Source organism: Zalophus californianus, chromosome 8 (genome assembly GCF_009762305.2).
Source record: "Zalophus californianus isolate mZalCal1 chromosome 8, mZalCal1.pri.v2, whole genome shotgun sequence".
In the NCBI taxonomy this organism is placed as follows: domain Eukaryota; kingdom Metazoa; phylum Chordata; class Mammalia; order Carnivora; family Otariidae; genus Zalophus; species Zalophus californianus.
Genome location: NC_045602.1, coordinates 65543473 through 65555811, shown reverse-complemented (window position 1 = coordinate 65555811; position 12339 = coordinate 65543473). Strand labels below are relative to the sequence as shown.

Genomic DNA, 12339 nt, shown 5'->3' with positions numbered 1-12339 from the left:
CTGGGCATAATAAGTGAATGCTTACCATATATCATATGTCTTTCTTCTAGTTTGTTGCTAAAAAATCCTAATTATTAATTGGCTTAAGCTCTGGGAGTTAAAATTAAGTTAAGTTAAAATTAAGTCAGTTTCCTTGGGAGAAGTAAAGACATCATGAGTCATTTACTCTTAGTGTAGAGTTGCTACATAAAATACAGGACAGCCAGTTAAGTTTGAATTTCAAATAAACAATGGCTAATTGTAGTGTAAGTACAATTTTACTTTAAGTAGGTTCCAAATGTTGCATAGGATATAGTTATATTAAAAATTACTTGTGGGTTATCTGAAATTAAAATTCAACTGGATGTCCTGTATTTTTATTTGCTAAGTCTCATGTGAATGAGCTGATCAAGGTGTTTCTTGAGAGGGATGGGAGATGAAGAAAACATGAGGGTAATAGACTCCTGAGAGGAATAAAAATGACCAAATTGGGCTACATAGAGAAAGGAAAGGGGGCAACTAAAAATAATCAGGTACACACACACAAAAAATAAAAAAAATAAAAAAAATAAAAATAATCAGGCACTTTAACTGGTCCTGCTGGTCACTGACCATTTCCCTAGACATGCAAATAAAGCCCTATGTCAAGATAAAGCTCTATTTCTCTGCAAATGTAGTCACTATCTTAAAGCATTTGGATCTGGTCCCAATGCATCATTCGTTGCCCCATTTGGACAAGCCTAGCTTCGAGGTAAGCGGAAGAGATGAGCAGCCCAGGCACTGGATACCTTGGAGCCTTGTAATCTTGCTTGCACAACCTCCAGATTGCATGGTTCTTGGCTTCAGTGCAGCTGGGCACAATTTCAATGCACATCTATGGAGACCATGTCACAACAACAAAACAAACCAATGTAGCTGCAAGTTACATTAAGGGCTTGAAAAAACAAGTCAACAGACTTGAAGACCGCTCTGGGAGCCCCTCCCAGGGAGTTAGTCTTTGGCAGAAAGGGAGTTACTGTGCCTCCTTTTTGACTTTTTTTTTTTTTTTTCTCACGAAGATGATTCTATATGATCTGCAGCTTGTCCCTTTCAAAGAGTTTTTGTTTGTTTTTTGGAGATAACCTCTATTTGCTTTATTGTTGATGAGCATTAGATCTTCCTCAGGTATAGAGTGTCCTGTATTGCATAAAAGTTTCTTGTCCTAAGAGATGGTTTCCCTACTATAGATGTCACATCCATGCAATGATACATCCTTTCCTTATACTGCTGTTGGTCACAGATACACTGAGCCAATTTTCCAAATATTCTCATACTTCAGGCACTGCCTGGTTGAAAATTGGTTAGTCAGGAAGACTTTATACACCTTGCAGCAGTATCTCATATGACAATTCCAAAGTAGTCTGTTGGAGACATCTTGCTGCTTACAGAGAGTACATGAGTACATATAAATTAAGGCTGGTGGCACCCTCCCCATTACTGTACTAAGAACAAACGATCCTTAATGTTAGTGGAGCTGGCTCAGGACTATATGTGGATTGGAGTCTTGCCAAAATCAGGAAACTTCTGTGCTCATATATTTTTTATTTCTGATTTTTATGAAAGTTTTGATTTATGTGCCACTAACATCAGGGTGTGTGGGTGAACACACTGTGAGGAAGCTGGTGAAGAGAAGGAAAAATTAAGCATTTTGGAGGGAATATTCTTAGCTGCTCAATGTAATTTCTTTAAAAACAAATATAAGGTATGCTTTATTTTGCATCTTGAATCTTTTTATCTGATTTGCATATATCCTCGGATTACTGTATTTTACCTCAAAAAATTTAGCTCCAGACATACAGTACATTATAACAACTCTAATTTTTGCCTTGTTTAGTAACTGTAAGCTTCTGTTCGTAAGAGAATAATAACAACAGAAACAGCAAAGCCATTCTAATTTTCCTTATTTTTCTTTGGTTGTCTTTTTTTTTTCTTTTTTTTCTTTTTTTTAGCAAGGCTCTTCTGACTCATACCCTGGGCTATCTCAATTTGTGCATGCTTCCAGAATTTGGTTTTTATTGTTTTTTCATTTTCTCTATTTTCTCTAGTTCTTCCTTTTCCTGTTATTCGTTCTCCAAGTCCTGTTCCCACATAGCCTCACTTTTTTGTACCACGCCTTCCTGTTTCTCTAGACCTTTGTGGAGAGACACAACTTTCTTTGCTTTCATCACAGAAATTTCATGAAGTTCTGCTCCAAATCCCCTTAAACTGTGTGTAACGGATTGCCCTGGCTCCAGGGAACACACCAGTGAGAGGCGTGGAATGACTTGGAGTTGTGAGCACGAAAGGGGATGGGTTATGATCTCTCTTAGGTCCAGTCCACTCTTAGGATGCCACGGTTCCGTGAAGAGATACTCCTGGGGTTGGTATGTCAGGTACACTCTTTTTGTGCATTTAGCTTCTCCAACTTAAATGTTATAGTTTGAAGTTAAGTTATGCTAAGCTGAAAAACAAACAGACAAAAACATTTCCAAGCCATAAAAAATTTGGCTCTTTTCAGAGAGGCCAAAAAAAAAAAAATCAATATTGTAAGATAGTCTGAAATCCTTATATTATCTGAGAGGGGATTAATTCACAAGGCAAACTAACTGTGGAAGGATGAATTCCTAATGCAGTTAACAGGTCTTTCTCTGGCACACCTTGGCTCTCCCAACCTGTTGGTAATTTTAAATCCTCTCAGGGAAAATAGAGGTCATTGACAGAGGTAGCATTCCAGGTCCTCCCTTGGATTCCTGTGTTGAGATCTTTATTTGGGGTAAAACGCTGCTGCCTGTATGGAAACTTGCCCAATATGGGAGCTGCTAAAAAGGAAGACCACAAAATTATGTCACAAGTGGTGAGCATAAATTCAAATCTACTCATTTTGTTGAGACAAAATAATATTTCATAGTGTACCTACTCTATTTCAGGCACAGTTACTCAGTGGTGAACCATGGTGAGTAAAGCCAGATATAAGTCTCCCACCTTCATGCAGTATAGCATCTGGGGTGGGAGAAGACAGGCAATGATCACATAATCACATAAACATATTTAAAATGGTATCAGTAATAAATGTTAAAAAAAAGGGGAATACATTGGAGCATAAAATAGATGGGTTTGACATAGTTGTGAGATGGGAAGAGGTCTGAAGGAAGAAGCAAAGGTGGTTCAAGTGGGATGAGCAGTTCCCTAGGACCAGGGGCCAAGTGCCAGAACTTTGTGACAGGAGGGACAGAGAGAGGGGGCTAGTGCAGTGGGAATAGAGTGAGGATGGGCAGCAGTGGTGGTGGGGGGCAACACAGGGATGGGCAGCAGGGTCCAGAGCATTCAGAGGCTCAAAGGCCATGTTATAGATGATTTTTGTCTTTAATTCTAAAAATAGTGGGAAGCCACTGAAATGCTTTGGGGGTAGGATGATGCTTTGTGGGGAGAGGTGATCAGACTTACATGTCAAAAACATTTATTTAAATGTTATACTAAGCATCCTACAAGTTATTAGAGGACCTCAAATATTTAAAACTGAGACGTTTTCTTTTTTAAAAAATTTTATTGTGGTCAGGACACTTAATGTAAGATTAAGATTAACAAATTTTAAGTGTACAATACATTATTGTTGAATATAGACACAATATTGTACAGCAGACATCTAGAGCTTATTCATCTTACTTAACTGAAATTTTATGTTTGTTCTTTAATAATTTATTTCTCCCTTTCCCTACCCCCTGGTAACCACCATTTCAGTCTTTGATTTCATGAATTTGACTCGTTTATATATCTCATAAAAGTAGAATCATGTAGTATTTGTCTTTCTGTGTCTGGCTTATTTCACTTAGCATCATGTCCTCAAAGTCCATCTATATTGTCAAATATTACACAATTTCTTTTTTTTTCTTAAGACTGAATAGTATTCCATTGTATACCATATTTTTTTTATCCATTTATTTGTCAATGACATTGGTTGTTTCTACCTCTTAGCTGTTGTGAATAGTGCTGCAATAAATATGGGAATACTAATACCCCTTTGAGATCCTAATTTTAATTTTTTTGGATATAAATTCAGAAGTGGCATTGTTGAATCATATGGTAGTTCTTTTTTTAAATTTTTCAGGAACCTCCATTATATTTTTTTTATTAAAGATTTTATTTATTTGACAGAGAGAGACACAACGAGAGAGGGAATACAAGTGGGGGAATGGGAGAGGGAGAAGCAGCTTCCCGCTGAGCAGGAAGTGTGATGCAGGGCTCGATCCCAGGACCCTGGGATCATGACCTGAGCCAAAGGCAGACGCTTAACGACTGAGCCACTCAGTTGCCCCCCTCTGTTGTATTTTTCATAGCAGCTGCACCATTTTGCATTTGCACCAACAGTGTATAAAGATTCCAATTTCTATGCATCCTCTTTAACACTTGTTTTATTTGCTTGTTTTTTTTTTCATAATAGTGATTCTGATAGGTATAAGGTGATATCTCATTATAGTTTTGATTTGCATTTCCCTGATGATTAATGATGATGAACATCTTTTCCATACACCCATTGGCTGTTTGTATGTCTTCTTTGAAGAAATTTTTATTCAAGTCCTTAGCCCATTTTTGAAATAATTTTTTTGTTATGGAATTGTAGGAATTCTTTATATATTAGGGAGATTAAACCCTTATCAGATACATGTTTTGCAAATATTTTCTCCCATCCTATAGGTTGCCTTTTCACTCTGTTGATTATCTCCTTTGCTATGCACAAGGCTTTTAGTTTGACGTAGTTGGACCCACTTGTTTATTTTTGTTTTTGTTGCCTGTGCTTTTGGTGTTAGATTCATGAAATAATCACCAATACCAATATCATGGTTTTCTTCTGGGAGTTTTACAATTTTAGGTCTTATATTTAAGCTGATTTTCATTTATGGTATTAGATAAGGATCCAATTTTATTATTTTGCATATGGATATCCAGTTTTGTCAGCAACATTTGTTGAAGAGACTCTCCTTTCACAATGTGTATTCTTAGCACCCTTGTCAAGGGTCAATTAGCTGTATGTGTGTTGATTTATGTCTGGGCTCTATTCTGTTTTATTGGTCTATATAGCTGTCTTTATGCTAGTACCATAGTGTTTGACTACTGTAGCTTCATAATATATTTTGAAATCAGAAAATATGATGCTTCCAGCTTTGCTCTCCTTTCTCAGGATTTCTTTGACTATTTGTGGTCTTTTGCAGTTTCATATGAATTGTAGGATTGTTTTTTCTATTTCTATTAAAAATATCTTATGGATTTTGATAGGGATTGCATTGAATCTGTAGCTCACTTTGGGTAGTATGGACATTTTAACAATATTAAGTCTTCTAATCCATGAACACAGAATGTCTTTCCATTTGTTTTTGTCTTGTTTGATGTTTTTCATTGATGTTTTGTGGTTTTCTGTATATAAATCTTTCTTTAGTTAAATTACTTTGGTATATCTTTATCTGTAAAATGTGATAAAGACAGCCCAGAGTGAAAATGATAAGATCAAAGAGTGGATAAAATTATTCTGGACTTATTATTTTTGCATTTTTAGGTATATCTTATCAGCATTTAATACGAGGTCCTGTTCATGATAGGTATGCTTAGTTTTCATTCTTTTCAAATCAAATTTTTACTTTATCTTATTTGGAAGATAAGTGAAAAACTAACTGTTGGGGTCAATATGCTACTTGGAAAGGAAGAGCTAAGAAAAGGTTATCTTTCACATTTAGTCAATAAATAACCCTTTTATTTCTGCCTATAAATAATATGGATACCTGTTTGAGATGGCTACTGATTATTTAGTTCATATTGCAGTCACTTAATAAATTCTGTTGAATTATAATTACTTGATTACATTATTTTGTAAGTTGGTAGTGAATTTAATTTGCAATTTATGACAGTGATTTATAATTTGACAGTTTAGAAAATTTTGAGCAGCTTAAAATACAAGAAGCTGTTGCTTATTGTGATCATTCAAAAAAAATTCAGATTCTATTTCAAAAAGGGTTCACCTGAGGTTATAGTCAATTTCCCATTGGCAAAATGTGTAGTAGTTATTGGAATTTTTCATTTACCCTTAAAGGAAAGTAACCCCATTTGTAATCTTTGTGGGTTGTTCCCAAACCAAGTATAATTTCCACTGATAATTTATGAGAGCTAACTGGAGAAAGTGATAAATGATGACTAAAAAATAGAGATGCTAAACGTTTCATCAAAAAGAGCAATCTTCTAGAGAAAAAAATTAAAGTTCTTGAAAAATATTAAAATAAGTGCATAACTATAGTTCTTAAACTGGATGCAGTCTTACATTAATTTGTTATAAAAATTATCTGGTGAAATTAAATGTGTAAAGGGCAGCATGAGAATTATGAATGTTGAATTATTCTACTGTTTAAGCTCAACAGTTCCAAGACATACTATAAAAAAAAGAAAAAAACTTAGGGCCCCTGGGTGGCTCAGTCAGTTAAGAATCTGCCTTTAGCTGAGGTCCTGATCTCAGGGTCCTGGGATCAAGCCCCATGTTGGGCTCCTTTCTCAGCAGGGAGTCTGCTTCTCCCCCTGTCCCTCCCTTCTGCTCATTTTTTTTCTTCTCTCTCTGTAGCAAATAAATAAATAGAAATTAAAAAAAAAGAAAAATCTAAAATTTTGTATATAGAATTAAACTCTTATTTTTTTTGAAGATTTTATTTACTTATTTGAGAGAAAGAGACACTGACAGAGATAGCGAGAAAGAGCAAGAGTGGGGAAGAGAGGGAGAAGCAGGCTCCCTGCTGAGCAAGGAGCCTGATGCATGGCTTGATCCCAGGACCCTGGGATCATGACCTGGGCTGAAGGCAGTGGCTTAACTGACTGAGCCACCCAGGAGCCCCATAGCATGAAACTCTTATTTTTAAGCTCTGGGAAATCACTTGCCAATCAGTCTCATGCATGTTGTTTATGGTTGTGTATATTAAGCCTAGTCAATATGATATAACGGTTAAAAGGGCAGACTCTGGAGCCTGACAGTTAAGGCTTAGAAATTCTTGCTTTCTCATTTATTGGCTATAAGACCTGTGAACAATTGGGAAAATTACTTAACCTCTTCCAGCCCTGGCTTCTTCACTTCTAAAATGGGGATCATAATAGTCCTACCTCATAGCATTGTTGTCAGGATTAAATGTGTTAATGCATCTAAAAAATTGTACCGGTTATTATTATTATTATTATTATTATTATTATGAATTCAAAGGCTCTAAAAATCCTACCTGTTATTATTATTATTATTATTATTATTATTAGCTTCAGGAGAGAATTTTCTGGCCTATTACAAATAGACTTCTTCTCACTTTAATACATAGTTGGTGTTTGGAGAATGTTCTTTCCTACCTAAATCATTTTCTATGTCTAAATGAACTTCATGAAGGAGTTCTAGACAGCTGTGGGTTGTGTGTGTGTGTGTGTGTGTGTATGTGTGGTCGGTCACTAAGATTAAAAAATATAGCATACTATTATATTGTGATATGAATCTAATATTGCAGGCATAAAACAGTAGGAACACACAGAGAATAAAACTAATTATGAGAAGGTATTTATAACTATGTGACCTTGGTAAGGCACTTTCTCTCATGTCTTGGCTTGTTTAAAATGTTTTTTCAGTCATGTAAAATGCTGGCATTGGAGTAACTCCCTAATTTCCTTCCTAAGATTCAAATCTCTAATACTCTTCCTCTTGTCTGAAATGCTCTCCTTACACATCATTTTAATGATGCCTTGCATCCTTGGACACTTATAAGATGGTCCAGTGTAGAGTGGATCATCTGTTTTTTACCCACTCAGGCTTGTCAGTGGAAACCACAGTATAAGGGGTAAAAGCATCCAGAATTGAAGTATGCAATATTGTATGACTATTAATATGGAAGCAGTGCTAGATAACAAAATGATGATGTAAAGAGGGGATCATCCAAATTCTTTCAGTGCTTAATGTTGATAGGCATTTACTAGCCTCTTAATGAGCTGAAGTTTCTTTCCTTTCTTTCTCTCTCTCTCTCTTTCTTTCAGGAGATAGAAGTTTATTGAATACACCGCAAGGGGACAGCAGGTAGGACAGCAAAGGAGAGGCTGTCTGCCTGAGCTGAAGTTTCTTTAAGTAACATATTCCAGATAGAAGCTGTTGGAAATTTTTACCTTTAACTTTCATCTTCACTACTCTGTCTTCTCTCCATTTATAAAAATCTATGCTTAAAGGGCTATTTGTTACCATTGTTGAGTGTCACCACCATCAAGGACCCACCATTTTCAAGTTACTCTTCTGGGCATTGAGTCAATATTTGCTAATGTTCTAAATGCCAGGGCCTCTTGAGAACCTAAGAGGAATGTTGCTTAGGCAAGGAGAGGGAAAGGGCAGATTGATTCCTGGCCCTGTAGCCGTGCAGTGAATTTTGAAGGTCTGGGCTGAATGTCTCCAAAAATGTACCACTTATTACCATGTTAACAGTTACTGTGTTGGTGCCTGCATCTTCCTCAAGCTGCTTTGAAATATTCTTTCATGTTAACACTGTGGAGGAGAGCGAGAATTCTCTTTGCATTTGAAAAGAATTAAAGGAATCATGGAAATGTAGGTCTGTGAGGGCACGATGAGGCAGGCTATCAAGCTCACAATGAGGGCTCAGCGAGTTGCTTCATGTTTTCCATTCATAGCTGCCTCTTCTCTGTCAGCAATTTTGAAGCACCCATAAAACAAAATAGGCTAATTAAATATGAAGGGGTAAGTGAAGTTGGCAGTTGTACCTATTCAAATGGGCCTTCCTTTTTAGATGTTTACACTCCAGAAAAATGAACAGTCCGAGGATGAATGCCTGCTTTATCAGTGGCTGCTCATGGCCTCTCTTTGGGGTGTCAGTCAGGGTCCAGATATGGGCATTTTGCTCCAGATCTAGCTCTAAGATGGTCCAAGAGGTTAATGTCACAGTGAAAATGTAGGATGGCCTTGTCACCTCATTTCATTCACTAAGTTTGAATATAAGGTTGAAGACTGTCTCATGTTCTTTTCTAAACAAACAAGGGCATTTCTTCATGACTCTTCCTACATGGACATGGGCTTGGTTGTACCATCTTCCTGACAGGGACATGCAATAGTTGCAACCTGTGAACCAGCTCATCCCATCCATACATTCTCTGCAATGAAATTTTCTCTACAAATTTCGTTCCTTTCTTGAACCTACAGCATCCACATTTTAATGAGCTGAGGAGGAAGTCAAGATATATGAGCTAGTTTTAACTCTCAAAATTTTAGTCAGTGAATGAGGTAACATGTGATGATGTTCAGTAAATCACTGTGCAAATGTGAGGCAATTTGAGCTGATCCTTGAAAGATGGAAAACATTTCTATGCTCTTTGGTTGTTGGGATAGTTTGAGCAAAGGCACAGAGATGTTTCTAATCAGTGGACGCAGTTTTTGGTCCTTATTTTATTTGGCGTGAGTAGTATTTGATGCCTTTGACCACTTGCTTCATCTTGAAGGGTTCTCTTGGCTTCTGTGATATCACATTTTACTAGGTTTTCTTCTGTTAGTCTAACAGCTCTTTTCAATCTCATCCCCAGGTTTCTATAACCATATAGATGCTCATGATGCCTGGCCTGTGCCTCTAGCCAGGTTGCTCTCTTAAAGGTTGGACCTATATATCTGCTGTGCACACCCACATATCCAACTCTTACTTAAATACCTTATGTCTAGCATGGCCAAAACCAAGCTCACCCTCTTTCTCCCCACTTCTGCATCCCTCAGTGTGTCCTATCTCAGTGGATAATGTACATCCAGTTATTTAAGTCAGAAACACAATCTTTGATTCCTCCCTTCCTATCACTCTCCATATGGTTAACCATCATGCCCTTTATATTGTAGTTTATTAATATTTCCTAAATCTGCCCAGGTCTCTCCATCTCCACTGCCACCTCCTTGGGTCAGTTCACCATCATCTTTTGCTTGAATGACTGCAGTAGCATCTACCTTTGATTTTTCCTCCAGCTGATTCTTTCTCTACAGTGTTGCCAGATAAACCTTTCTAAAGCACAAATATGATCATTGTGATTTTTTTCCTTAAAGCCCTCTAATAGCTTCTATTTGCCCTAAGGATAGTGTCCAGGTTTTAAATAAGGCTACTCGCCTTTCTTGTCCTGGCCTTGCTGACATCTCTTGCCTCTTCTCTTGCCACCACCACTCAAGCTCCCTGAGCTTCAGCCATTTTGAAGTGCACTTGCAGTTCACTGACTCACCAGGTGAGTTTTCTTATCTCTAGGACCTTGTGCATGATGTTTCCTATCTAGCACATGCTTCTCCCTTGCTGTTTTTGTGGTCTCTGCTGGGAAATCACTGTTCACACTGATTCTAATGGCTTGTTTACTTGTCTATATCTCTTAAGGTCAGTAAATACCTCTTATAGAGTCTGGAACATTTTAGATATTCAGTAGATTTTTTTTTTTTTATGAATAAGTGGTGATGTATGAGGTATCTTTAAGGAATGACAGATCACTGTTTGACTGTAATGTAGGATATAGGAAGGACAAGAGTGAAAGATATGAAAGAAAGATGGCTGGGTGTCTTAGGTTGGGTTCCTTGAACACAAATTCTGAAATAAAGACTCCAGTGCAAGAAGTTTATTGGGAAATGCTTGTAGGGTCAACCCTTGTGAGGAAGTTAGGGAAGCAGGATAGGGCAGAGGCACAAGTTGAGTTGAAATGAAGTTGCAACAGAGCCCTCATCTAATCCCAAATGGCATATAGGAGTTAGTGTAACTGTAAAAAATTGTCCTGAATTGAGACAAGGGGGTTGGGCTTTGTCTTCCCATAGTAATCAGTTATTAAATGTGGTCTGCCTCTGGCGAGAAAGCAAACCTTGGGCCAAACAGTTCCTTTTGGTCAATGGCAATTTCTGGGGAAGAATTAAACTATGACTTGTCAGAAGCCAACACTGCTAGCATCTGAGGGAATGCATGCTTTGGTACTACTGAAGGGGGATCTGAGTGGCACACCACAGCATCCATGACACTATGCCTAGCTAATGCCAGACTGAGGAATTTATACTTTATTTGGTAGGCCTTGAGATGCCATTGAAGGCATTTTCTCAGAATAGTAATGTGATTCAGAGCTACATGTAAGAAGATTAATCTGGCTGAGGTGTTTAGATTGGACTGAAGATGGAGAAACTGGAGACAGAGAAGACAGTGGGAATCTTTTCAAATAGCCCAAGTGAGGAAATAAAGGCCTGAGCAATGGAGTTGGCATTGGAAATGGGAAAGGCAAGTGGTTGGTTTTAAGAGATGGTGACTGGTTTAATATGGGAAGTATGGAAGAGGAAGGAGACTCAAAGGTGAATCTAAAGTTTTGAGCCTAGCTGAAATGTAAGAATAGTGGTGCTGGTAATAGAAGTTTAAGAAGAATATAGGCTTGGTGGTAGGTCTGTTGAATTTGCGGGATGGCAGCCACTCAAGTAGAAGCAGCCTACAGATGACTGGAAACTTTTTTGGGAGCACAAAACACACTAAAATAAAAGGTTTTATAATGATATGAGGATGGTCATGCAGCAGTATAAGTATTAAATGAATAGATAAACAGTTAATGCTAAGGGAGATCAGAGAAGAGAGAAATCCCTGTGGCCAAGAAGTCATCATGGAGGAGCTGGGTTTTTGAGTTGGTAAATGGAGGTGTGGGAGAGAGGGAGGAGGAATGATAACATTCTAGATGGGGGGCAATGGTTTGAGTAGAGGCAGAGAGGTAGGAATGTATACCATGTGTTCACGGTACCGTAAAAAGATCACTTTGGCTAGAAGAAAGGATTCATTGAAGGAAATACTGATTTAAAAATTATACAATTGATTGTGGAAGGACTTGAATTATAGGCTGAATGACAGGGAGGTTAGAGGAATTCAGATTCTTTTTTTTAAGATTTATTTAATTATTTGAGAGAGAGAGAGTGAGTGAGTGGGGGCAAGAGCAGAGGGAGAGAATCTGCAAGCAGACTCCCTGCTAAGCACAGAGCCCAACGTGGGGCTGGATCCCACGACTCATGAGATCATGACCTGAACCAAAACTGAGAGTCGGATGCTCAACCAGCAGAGCCACCAGGTGACCTAGGAATTCATATTTCTTGTAAAACTTTGTCTTTGTTCTAAAGTTTGGTTCTATCTACTGCTGAATGTAGGTGTTCATAAACCACAGAACTAGAACTTTCCACTTGAGAGATACTCTCTGTGTTTTTTTACACTTAAGTGGCTCTGATGTAGAAGACTACTGGTCATTGGCATTCTTTTTTATGGAGATTATATGAGGACACATTAAAGGAAAGGCCAGCCTGCATGTATTTCTGTGGCT

The 12339-nt window shown here is 37.7% G+C and overlaps 1 long non-coding RNA gene across 3 annotated transcripts in view; it reads left to right on the top strand.

Annotated features, from left to right (window-relative positions):
- The window catches only part of LOC113937063, a 447938-nt gene that overhangs the window by 165309 nt on the left and 270290 nt on the right, over positions 1–12339 (top strand). The gene's annotated exons all lie outside the window — the stretch shown is intronic.